Here is a 12,744-nt window from a genome sequence, read left to right on the forward strand (position 1 = left end):
CAAAGCACCACAGGGCATTTATGAAATGGAGTCTGAAATATCCTGGGAGACTGCAGATGACACTTTGCCCAGTTCAGGAGTGAGGGGTGATGAAGGAGCCCTCATTGATGCCCAGAGATGGGGTGGACTCCCCATTCCTGGAGGTGTTCCAGGCCAGGTTGGAGAGGGCTTGGAGAAACTTGGTCTATAGAAGATGTCCCTGCTCATGGCAGGGGGGTGGAATGAGATGGTTTTTCAGGTCCTTCCAACCCAATCTATTCTGTGATTCTATAATTCTACCCTCAGCAAACATTGGAACACTGACCTCCCTCCCATGACAAGCCAATGGAAAGCTCAGCCATGCTTGGGGTGTCCTGTGCAGGGACTGCAGTTGGATTTAATGGTCTTAGTGGGTCCCTTCCAGCTCAGGATATTCTGTGGTTCTACTGCAAACCAGAAAGGAAACATAACAGTCTGATAGGTGCATTGGTGGGGGTTGAGGATTGGGATCTACATGTATTTATATGGATAAATCAGGGACATCAGAACCCGTGTAGTCCCACCCTAACTAAGATTTACAACATATGCAAGAGAAAAAAAACCCAAAAAAACCAGGCACTGCACAGCTCTTAAAATCCCATCTAGAGTGGATTGGGTTGGAAGGGACCTAAAAACATCACCTCATCCCAACCCCCTGCAATGGGCAGGGACACCTTCCACTATCCCAGGTTGCTCCAAGCCCCATCCAGCCTGGCCTTGGACACTTCCAGGGATGAGGAAGCCACAGCTCTTCTGGCACCCTGTGCCAAGGCCTCCCCACCCTCTCAGGGAACAATTTCTTTTTTTGGAATATTTGGAGGAAAGAAGAGGGCACAGACAAGCAGCATCTTGGAGAAAAGTGCATCCAGCTATAATGTGAAAACTGCTTTGACAAAAATGCCCACTGTGGGGGTACAGGGGACCCCAAATTAGTGCCCTTCAAACCTAAACATCCAAGGGGCTGCATCTTTGATTACAGGGCCCAAACTCTGCATCAGGAGGCTGTGAAAGCTGTGATTTGTGCAGGTCAGTGCAGGCTGGAGCAGAAATGGATGTTTCCCAGCAAGCAGAGAGCTTTGAAATATCCTATTGAAAGCCAGTGCCAGGAATTCGCTCCCATCTGATCCACAGTAATTTCACACAGTGCTGAAGGTTTTCACACGTAGCAATAAAGAGTGATTTTGGGGAGGCAAATGGCTGAAAGAGCAGAAGCACCTGGAAATGAAGGTATCACCTCTGGCCATGATTGCAGCTCCCTGACATCAGGGGCCAGCACCAGGCAGGCACAGGATTTCCCAGCAGAGCCCAGCTGCCAGACTGTTACTCTGCCTTCACACTGTCAAATGCACCTGGATCCACAATTCCCTGAGCTCTGAGGGAACCATGGAAAACAGGCTTTGCTGCAGTGCTGTGAGAGCCATCTATCATCTCTGTCCACAAAACCCACACAGGGGAGAGTGTTTTGAGGCCATGGCCTGGCTCTTCTGAGGAAAAAAGGAGAGGTCCTGGGAAGGCAGTGCAGAGGCCACAAAGATGATCTGAGGGCTGGAGCTCCTCTCCTAGGAAAACAGGTGAAAAGGCAGGGGTTGTTCAGTCTGGAAAGGGAGAACTCATTGTGACCCCTTCCAGTAATTAAAAGCAGCTTATAAAAAGGAGGGAGAGGGATTTTGGAGTGATAGGACAAGTGGAGAGGCTTCAAACTGACAGAAGGAAGAGTTAGGAAGAAACCATTTGCTCAGAGGGTGCTGAGGCCCTGGCACAGATTGCCCAGAGAAGCTGTGGCTGCCCCTGGATCCCTGAAAGTGTCCAAGGCTGGCTGGATGGGGCTTGGAGCAACCTGGCATAGTGGAAGGTGGAAAGGTGTCCCTCCCCATGGCAGGTGTTGTAATGAGATGATGTTTAAGGTCCCTTCTGTCCCAAACCATTCCATGATTCCATGATTCTGTTTCTCAGCAGTGATGCCTGTAAAAGGAGCTTATGGCACCACTCACCTGTTGAGACATGAGGTGTCGTTCAAGTGTCTTAGATGGGGAATTCAGAAGTAAATACATCCCCATCTAGCATGAAAAATCCAAGGACTGGATTGACTGAGGCCCGTGCACAACCTGGATGGATGAATGAACAACAGGGATAGAAAATATTTGTAAACACTGAGATCCCTCCTAAAGCTGGATGGTTGTCATGGCTTTGACCCTCAGGTGAGCTCCAGCTCCCAATCACCCTCTATCAACACCCCATTAAGCAATTCAAGGTAGACTTGCAGGCTCAGGAGGAAGATGTGAAGTCCTTCCATGTACATTTTCTCCTACAAAAACAATGTTAGCTTGTGTCTCCAGCAGCGACAAGGATGTTTCCTTACACTGCCCTCTCTGTACCTAGGAAGCTGTCCTTTGCAGGGGAAGATCCTGATTCAGCAAAATATTACACCTAAAATTAACCTGAAGCCCATCTGTGCTCCTTGAAACAAGTGGCACTGGGAGCTGGTTTGAATATTCTGCCACACAGACACATTTCAGGATCAAGACAGGATAAAGGATAGGGATTTAAATGCTTTGTTTAATCAAGAAGTGATAAAAGAGCTGCTGACAAGGAGATGGAAGTTGTGCTGTACATGATATCCTGCAAGCACACATGAGCAATTGTGAGAGTCTGTCCAAATTTTCCCTCATCTGCCTCATGATTGTCATTTGGAGACCACTGAAGAGAAGACCCCACTGTCTTCTCTGTAGGAGAAAGTAGAAAGTCACACACACCACAGGCCTGAGACCTGAGAGCACAGTGCTAAGTTATTGTTTTCACAGGTGTGTTTGCTGTATGGTACACTGAGCCCAAAGAAGGGGACACCGTGCCCTTTTTGCAACAATAGCCTTGGAAGCTGTCCCACCTCTCGGCCTGACTGGACTTCTCCTGAGTTCTGGTTCCTCCCCTGCAGAAGACCCCTCTCACTTTTTTGCAACCACCCTGACAGACAGACTGAGATGTAAGGAGCCTCTCCATCAAGGACTGAGACATGAAACCCCCATGTGAAAAGGCCCCTCTGCTCCTTCCAAGGACTGGGACTGAAACCCCCAACCTGGGTGAGGTGTGTGGGGGGAGGCAAGCTGACCAAACTGAGATGTTTGCCTGCAGGTTGTGACCACTGGACCAAGAAGACAATGGCTCTCATTTACTGCTGAGAACATGGACTACCTGTTACATCTATTCCCTATTGTATCTGTTCCCCCGCCTCACAATTTTCAATAGAGTTATCATAATAAAAACCTCTGAGTTAGCTAGAGATTTTGAGATCTCCCCGACGTAACAGGTGGATCCTCAACTGGACTGGACCAAAGGACTTCATCTCTACGTTTGGTAGCTATATCCCCCTCTTTCTCTCTCTCTTTTCTCTCTCTTTCTCTATCTTTTTTTCTCTCTTAATCTCTCTATCGTATTTTGCTATGGTCATTTAATAAAGGTGCATTTGTTTTGATTATCACTGCAAACCCCCTGTGCCGTGTCGGTTCTTTTTGCTGAGATCAGTCCACAAACCATCACGAAACCTGTTTGTAAGGACGGATTGTGACAGCAATCCAACGTTGTTGGACTCCCTGTGAGAAACCTGGAGCAAGGAACAGGCTGTGTGCTTGCCCCTCGAGTGTCACAACACTACCCCAGCTCGAACCAGCTGCTCCTCCCTGGAATGTTAACCATAAACAGCCAGCTCCAGGTGTGCTGCAGCCTCACAGCACCCTGAGCAGCGGTGATTTGAAAGAGCAATGAGTGCCATTCTCATCTGGAGATTTCTTGGGGGCATTTCTGACCAGTCCTGAGCAGGCTCAGCAGGATCGTAGAATCACAGAATGGCTTGACTTGGAATGGAATACAAAGTTTATCTAGTCTGACCTTTCCATGGGCAGAAACACTTTCCTCTATCCCCGGTGGCTCCAAGCCCTGTCCAGCCTGGCCTTGGACACTTCCAAGGATCCAAAACAGCCTCAGCTTCTCTTGGAAAGCTATGCCAGGGCCTCACCACCCTCTCAGGGAACAATTTCTTCCTAATCTCTAAACCAAACCTTTCCTAACTTAAAACCATTCCCTCTGCCATTCCCAGGACTGTTCTTCATGTTCAGGTCTATGAATGAAGTCTCTCCTTATTATAGAATCATGGAATGTTTCCTGTTGGGGGGAACCTTAAAGAACATTCGGTTCCAACCCTTTGCCATGGGCAGGGACACTTCCCACTAGTAAGTAACCTGCCCCAGTAACCTTCCACTAAATCAGGTCACTCAGATCCTTACCCAGCCTGGTATTGAACTTCTCCAGGATAGGGAGTCCACAGCAACAAAATAGGGATGGGAATGTATCAGAGGAATGGGAATTCTTTCTTCTCTTAAGATGAAATATTACAGGTGCTGCAGAGTGATTAGTCAAGCCTGCACAATCTCTCCTGGTGGTGGAAGGACAATTAAGACCTTTTTGGGTCAAGGTAGGTCTCAACAGGCCCAGTTTTGCAGTCTTTATCTGGACAGTTGCCTGTTGGAGAATTTTGCTCAGAAATGGCTTATAGAGTTTTGTTCAGACATGCCATAATCATATACAGCTGATGGAAAAGTAAAAGGCAGCTGTAAGGAGCAAATTCTCACAGCCTGTTTCTGTAAACAACAAAAGTTCTCAGCACGTTTATGTAAACAGCAGAGGTTCTCAGGCTGTTTTCAATAACAAGTAAATATCTTGTCCTTGGCTGGTTTGGGAAAGCAAAAGTTGACAAACATGGAGGCCTTGAGAACTTTCATAACAGGGTGAGAAAATAAATCTTGGATTCAATAACAAACCTCAGGTATTGAAAACAAAAGGAGGGGTTAATGTGTAATCTGTGACCTATGATGAGCTCGGATTTTGCAATATGCATGAGCTTAATTAACACCACTATAAGGTGTGTAAGTGAGATCAATAAATTGGAGTCGATGCTGTCAACAAGGATGGGTCATCTCCCTTCACTTTCAACAGTTGCCCCACTGCAAGTACAGTGATCTGTAAGATTTAGATCAAGAGTTATTGTTTGCTGCTGTTTCAGCTTCTTTTTTTCTTTCTTTTTTTTTTTAAGATCTTCTTTCCATTCTGCCCTAAAAATGCCAGAGCTTGTTATCCTCTCCGAGACTCAACCTGAGCATTTGTGCCTCAGACTCCCTCGTGCCCCTTCTGATCAGCCTAACCAGCAGAGAACTGAGCTCCTCACACTTCCCTTTGAAGAGTCCTTGCTGTCCTCCACCTTCGCTTCACCTCCATGGGATTCCCTCTGTCCTGCACTGCCCATCCCCTGAGCAGAGCAGGAGGTGGGTTTCTCTGGTTCTGGCTGGGTTTCCCATGAGAGATGCCACAAGGAACAATTTGTGACACTTCTCAAAGACCAAACTCACCATTCCTGGCTCTCTGGTGACCTGAGAACCAAGACTCAAAGTGTCACCTAATCAAAGGATCTACCTCTCAACAAGGTTCTTCCCATTCTGTCTGGTCTGGGTTGCCCTTGCCTAATTTCACCCCTCTAAAAGTTAAATTTCTGTGCAGACAGCAGAAAAAGACTGGGCACTTCCAGAGCATGGTTCCTCCTGTCCCAAAATATGTGCCTAAAACAGGGAGGGAATTGCCTTCCAGTTGTGCTGGCATGCTCTCCAAATGCTCCAGAGAAACTCTGAAGGATCAGCTTGGACAAGGAAGATGTCCAACTTCTAGATGGCTAAAACCAGACGAGACGAATTCCCACGCCTGGCTTCGTGTCTAGGAACCTCACAGGGAAGAACAATTCTTCCACTGCTTTATTAAGCAATCTTCAAGCTTATTTATCTCTTCCTTCCAGTCTCTTTAAATGCCACTGAAGTTGCTGTCATCACAAATCAGAGTCACCAGAACTGCCTTTCAAAGCAAAACTCCAAACTGAGAAGAAAAGACGTCGCTGGGTAGCAAACCCTGACGGGCTGTGGATTGCAGGGACAGAAGCATAGGGGCTGCTCCAGCCTCTCCTCACCCTGGGCCATCCTGGTCCTGTGCATCCTCCAGGGCAGCAGGGTGCCCCAGGAGTGTCCCAGCAGCTGGAGTGCTTCAAATTTTTGCACTTTCTTTACAAAATAGGTTGTTAAAAATTGGGACAGGCTGCGCAGCGAGATGGTAGAATCACCATCCCTGGAGGTGTTCATGGAACAGCTGGAAGTGGCACTGAATGCTCTGGTTTAGTTGTAAAAATGGTCCAAGTTTGGACTTGATCCCCGTTGAAGACTTTTCCAACCTGTATGGTCCTGTGAAATCGAGGATTCACCTCTCATTTTCCCCCCACTATTGGCTGTTAGAAAGGTCCTATTAAAAAAAGTAAGATCAAGGAAAACACTTGTTTTCTTTCATAATTCTACTTTCCACACATTTTCACCCCGGAAGGCTCCTTGAACTCGTTGCCATTTGCCTCAAATGGGCTTCTCTTTTTAGTTCACATTCTGGAACAGACCAGGAGTTGTTTCCTATTCCCAGTCCTCGAGTCCTGCAGGATTTTTCAGGCTTTCAGATGTCCTGAGTCCCTCTGGAGAGGTTTGTCACTGTCCAGCCTTGGCAGCTGTGTGTCCCAGAGGTCCTCACGCCCCAGCAGCTCTCATGCAGTGACTTCTTCCCAAGCTCTGGCATGAGTGGGGACCAGCTGATGCTCCCCAGTGATGGCTGATCAGCTGGCAAATGGAGATTTGCTCCAGGAGAAATGTGCACCTACCCCATGGTGATGCTGCAGAATGTGTTTGAGTCCCAAGTGAGCCCAGGCTGGACAGTGAGATTTGGAAATGGTGATTTATAAAAGAGCTGGAAGAAGTGAAGCAGAAAAGAGCTGAGGGAATAAAGGGTTTTTTTTATATTTTTCTAGTTTCTTGAGGAAGCAAGACTGGGAAGATCACACCCTCAGAGTGCCCATCTCTAATTTTCTGTGTCTTTTTCATTCCTATCTGCTCCAGCAACTCCTTCATCCATCCAACAGTTCCTACTAGACCCCAAGGAGACAAAAGACATCCTATCAATGTCTTCTCCCAGGTGAAGCTGCAGATGACAGGCACAGCTCCCAAAGAAGGGAAATCTTGAAGCCACCCCTTGTTCAAAGACTGTTGGTTTCACTTCATTTGGGGATGACCTTTGGGGCTTTGAGCAAACTCATCAAGAGGAAGGTGTCCCTGCTCATGGAATGAGATGATCTTTAAGGTCCCTTCCAACCCAACTTCTGTGATTCTATAATTTGTTTGGATTATTTTTTTTTTCCCAAGGAGTGATTTTGTTTGATTAGAAACAAACTGCATCCCCAATATGCATCTATACATTTTAGTTATCATCATATAACATCATTCTACTCATGAGTTGTGTGCAATGAACTTTATGACATTCCCAAAGTATTTGCCATGTGCTGGTTAACTGCCACTCTTAACCAGGGAGAAAGGACGTGGGAAAGGGTGAGAGGGTTCAAAGGACTCATTCATACCTGAAAAAGCTATTTGAAAATAAGTTTCTCAGGTTTTTTAGCAGAAAACTCACTGTATAAATGCCACAGTTGAATACAATGAAATTGAAATTCACTTTCAGCGTCAAAGAAACATGACTGTAAATCCTACTGTGAACTCAAAGGTAACAATGCCAGGTGTCTGGGTAGCAGGGATGCTCAGAGCATTTTCCAGATGTCACCTATCAAGAACAGTCCTGGGAGAAGGACTTGGGGGTGCTGGTGAGAGGCTGGACATGCCCTGGCCCTGGAATCCCCACATCCTGGGCTGATCCCACAGAGTGGGCAGCAGGGGATGGGGGGATTCTGCCCATCTGCCCCAATCAAGTGAGACCCCGCCTGAGGTCCCCAACACAGGAAGAACAGTGAGTCCAAAGAGGCACCAAAATGACCAGAGGATGAGGCACCTCTTCTGAGAGGAGAGGTTGAGGGAGTAGGGACTGTTCAGCCTGGAAGAGAGAAGGCTTTGGGGTGACATAATTGTGGTTTTCTGGCTAAAAGGAGCCAACAGGAAAGTTGGAGAAACAGCATTTATAAGGGCCTGGAGAGACAGAACAAGGTTTCACACTGACAGAGGGCAGGGTTAGGTGGGATATTGGGAAGGATTTGTTCCCTGTGAGGGTGCTGAGGCCCTGGCACAGGGTGCCCAGAGAAGCTGTGGCTGCTCAATCCCTGGAAGTGCCCAAGGCCAGGTTGGATGGGTCTTGGAGGAATCTGGGATGGTGGAAAGTGTCTCTGCACATGGCAGGGGTATGCGATGAGGTGTTTTTTTAGGTCCCTTCCAACCCAACCCATTCCATTACTCCATGACTCCATGAATTCATGTGGAATCATGAACAACCCATGAAATAACTTTGTTGTCTTTGGCAGGACTGTCCAAGCTTGGTCTTTTCTGCTTTAGCCTGGATTTGGAGTAGGACTTTATCTCTTAAGGTCAACAACAGGTGCTTCTCTCCAGAGCACGAAACAAAGTCCAGTTTCTTTCCTGGAGCAGGATTCTTCTCCCCACAGGCACTTCAGGAGCAGGTCTATCAACACCGCAGCCAACTCTGCTTGGCAAAGGTAAATCTCCCTCACCAGTGCATTGCTGGTGTCTGAGGGTGGCCTGACAAATCCATTGACATGACATAAGGAAAGATTTAGGAGAGGTTTGGGAGCATAATAAATGAATCCCCCATCGAGTCGACTCTACGTTCCTTGGATCTAGCAAGCAATCACAATAAGCCCTTTGGATTACTTGAGACAAATGCCTGTCTGCACAACAAATCACTGCAGATTGCTTATGACAGCCAAATGAGACGTCCTTTCAGAACATCACCAGCAACTCTCACAGCTCTGGAGCACATTATACAGCAGGAGTTAAGAAATCTTAAAAAACCACATTACCTCTTTTGGTTCTTCTTTCATGGGATAAAGACAAGTGACTTCTAACCTGCTCTTTCAGGGCTGTTTGGCCAAATTGTTTGCTACAAGGCATTAGAGCTTTTGTGTTGTCTTTGACATTCCAGGTTACTAAAGGATTATATCCATAGACTGTGGTAATCCCTGAATATTTAGAAAATACACACATGGCTCTCCAAACACCAGACATCTGCCCCATGGTGCTGCACATCTGCCATTCCCATGGATTTCTGAACAATTTCCTTTGATGAGCAGGTTTATTCCAATGGAAATCGACAAATGAGAACAGCTCCCCTTCCCTCTCCACGGCTCTGCCGAGTCTGCAGTTTTGTAGCTTAACATTTTTATCCAAGACAAAACATGCAGTCAGGCTCTTTGGACATCACACAAACATACAGAAATGTTGAAAGATAAATAGGTTGGATGCACACATGCACACACACACACTGAAATCCCCTTTGCTGAAAAATCTGCTTCTGCAACGAATACATATTTTTTAAATTAACATTTTTTGGAGACACTAACTGCATGTTGAGAGCAGAGAACACATTATTTTGTAGGCGTTTTCGGCAGCACAATACCAACCCCTATTTTTAACTATTGACTAATTAGCAGTAGATCTTAATTACATGGTGTGTGGAGGCACTAATAAGTTTACAAATCTGCCAACAACACTAAACACATATGTCTTTGCAAGCATTAGCCTCTCTCTCTTATTTTTTAAAACCTTTTCTCTCTTTCCCCCCTCCAATTTGGCAGCAGAAGATCCTGGGAAAGGCTATAATTGTGGCTGATTAGAAGGCGAGAATCTAAATACCCATCCTTGTGGAGAAAAGAATGGCTCAAAGCACTAGGAGGAATGAAAAGAGAAGCCAGAGAGCCTGAAAATTTTGGATTTTCAACAGGGTGAGAGAAGGGTTGCCTTTGGAGGTGTTAACTTCTGTCTTTCCTGAAAGATTCATGGAGCCATGTGCAGGTTTATTGATTAACTTTGTTTAGGAAACTGTGACTTGGAGCAAGCTGGTCTGTGGAAGGTGTCCCTGCCCACAGCAGGGGGTTGGGATGAGATGATCTTCAAGGTCCTTTCCAACTAAACCATTTTGTGATTCTATGATACAGTCTCTAAGAAGAAGGATGGTACTATTTTATGCATTTAGGTTTAATATTCTTATGCAAAAAGTAACTCAGCAGGAACTGCCCCTGTGTTCTGCTGTACTGGCACAATGCCGCCAAACCCATCCCAGGGAGATTTCCTGACAGGGTTTTCTCCTCTTGTTCAAGAATTTTGACAAAGTTTTTACATCCTCAGCTCCTCAGAGATGTTTTGCACCACAGCTGGACCCTCACATCTACCAAAATGCCTTTTAGACCCAGACCCCACAAAGCTGCCCACACTTGTGGGTTCTTCCAACAGTCCCAAGTGGGGCTGAGAAAATTTTGAGTCCTGGGGATGCTTCTCTTGTGCGGGGTCTGTCGCAGAAGGCAGGGGGCTGTAGGTCTGTAATGTTCCTGTTAAATACACTTTTGAATGAAGTTTGCCCAGTGCCACTGAGAGGATTCATGAAGATTCAGGAGGCAAAGAGGTCACTGCAGTCAACAGATCCTCTGGAAGTCACAAACTTTCATTATCTTCTTCAAATGTTGGTCAAGAGGGACTGGCTTTAAACTGCCAGAGGGAAGGGTTAGATAGAATATTGGGAAAAAAAATTCTTCCCTGTGAGGATGATGAGGCCCTGGCACAGGTTGCTGAGAAAAGCTGTGGCTGCCCCTGGATCCCTGGAAGTGTCCAAGACCAGGCTGGACAGGGCTTGGAGAACCCTGGGATCATGGAAGTTGTCCCTGCCCATGGCAAGGGGTAGAAGGGGATGGTCTTTATATTCCCCTCCAGCCCAAACCATTCTGGGATTTTTCAGTTGAACTCAAGTACTGTCAGCTGCAGAACTGAACATCTGGAAGCTTGATGGCAAAGACTTCCATCAGTGCTCTTCCATCAGTTGAGTTTCTGACAAAAAGGAGCAACACCCTGAGATAATCCTCAGCAGAAGTCTCTGCATACCCAACAGCACTTAGTCCAAGAGGTGATCACTTCTGGAAGCTCTGATGTTGCTTTAGAAGCTATAAAGAGGTTATTAATAATATCAAAGAGCTATTAGAAAAAATGAATTATGGTGGAATTGTATGGGCTGGTTTTTAAAATAAATAATTCCAATAATTTGACAAGAAGGAAAATAAATCTTATCTTTTCAAGTGCAAGTGTAACCAAAGGGTGAAGAATGTCCATATTCTTGGAAAAACACTGGGGACACTTTTAGTTTGTGTCCACACTGCTGCTGATCTCCTGAGTGATTTGCCATGGAATCACTGGATAAACTTGAGGTTTATGACTCCATAAATGAGAGCAGGTGCCTCCTTTGCACATTCATATTTCTAAATGCAGGAGGGTATTTCTGTCTGGGATGATTCAGTGTTTATATTTACACGGTGGAGGAGAGGAGATTATTGTCATTTGCATTGATGAAGGAGGTAGTTGTCACCTTCCAGTTTTTCCATATTGAATCTTTGTTAGCAAATAACATGTCTTGAGTAAAATGAGAGCAAGAGATAATTTAAATGGGTGCCACACTTAGCCCCAGCAATAAAATTACAAAAGTGAATCAACATGAAAGCAGAATAATTTTTTTTTCTCTACAATTTAGGTAATTATGGACAAGGCAGGCATCAGTTTTCCCTGCAAAGAAACTGAACCAGTTACTCTGGTGTCTCAGGGCAAAACTTCAGTTCCTTAATTAACAGATTCAGAAATATTGTATGTGCTGGCAGATGGAAGAAATGATAAGAGCACTTGGCAAAGCTGGAAATGCTGGTGATTGCACATATCAGAAAGCACAGAGTGTGCCTGAACCAGGACTTCAGAATAGCCAGACTTAATTCTGAGATGTTGTTTGAAACAGCCATGTGATAGTTTTTGCCATAGAGATGAGAGACTTCCAGCGTCCATTTCAAGCTGGGCAAATCTCATCCATCCCCTGAGTTATTAAATGACCTGTGCAAAGCCAAATTAATGAAAAGCATTTAAAAACACAGAGGGGGGGATTGGTGATGCTTTTAGTATAGTGGGAGAAGAGAGAGAGAGAAAGAAAGAAAGGAAGAAAGAAAGAAAGGAAGAAAGAAAGGAAGAAAGAAAGAAAGAAGAAAGAAAGAAAGAAAGAAAGAAAGAAAGAAAGAAAGAAAGAAAGAAAGAAAGAAAGAAAGAAAGAAAGAAAGAAAGAAAGAAAGAAAGAAAGAAAGAAAGAAAGAAAGAAAGAAAGAAAGAAAGAAAGAAAGAAAGAAAGAAAGAGAAAGAGAGAAAGAAAGAAAGAAAGAAAGAGAGAGAGAGAGAGAAAGAGAGAAAGAGAGAAAGAGAGAAAGAAAGAAAGAAAGAAAGAAAGAAAGAAAGAAAGAAAGAAAGAAAGAAAGAAAGAAAGAAAGAAAGAAAGAAAGAAAGAAAGAGAAAGAGAGAAAGAGAGAAAGAAAGAAAGAAAGAAAGAGAGAGAGAGAGAGAAAGAGAGAAAGAGAGAAAGAAAGAAAGAAAGAAAGAAAGAAAGAAAGAAAGAAAGAAAGAAAGAAAGAGAGAGAGAGAGAGAGAGAGAGAGAGAGAGAGAGAAAGAGAGAAAGAAAGAAAGAAAGAAAGAAAGAAAGAAAGAAAGAAAGAAAGAAAGAAAGAAAGAAAGAAAGAAAGAAAGAAAGAAAGAAAGAAAGAAAGAAAGAAAGAAAGAAAAAGAAAGAAAGAAAGATTGTTTTCCTATGAAAAAGAGTTTTACACCATTATGGAATAAATAGTCTTTATGCCC

Source organism: Ammospiza caudacuta, chromosome 3, assembly GCF_027887145.1.
Source record: "Ammospiza caudacuta isolate bAmmCau1 chromosome 3, bAmmCau1.pri, whole genome shotgun sequence".
Lineage (NCBI taxonomy): Eukaryota > Metazoa > Chordata > Aves > Passeriformes > Passerellidae > Ammospiza > Ammospiza caudacuta.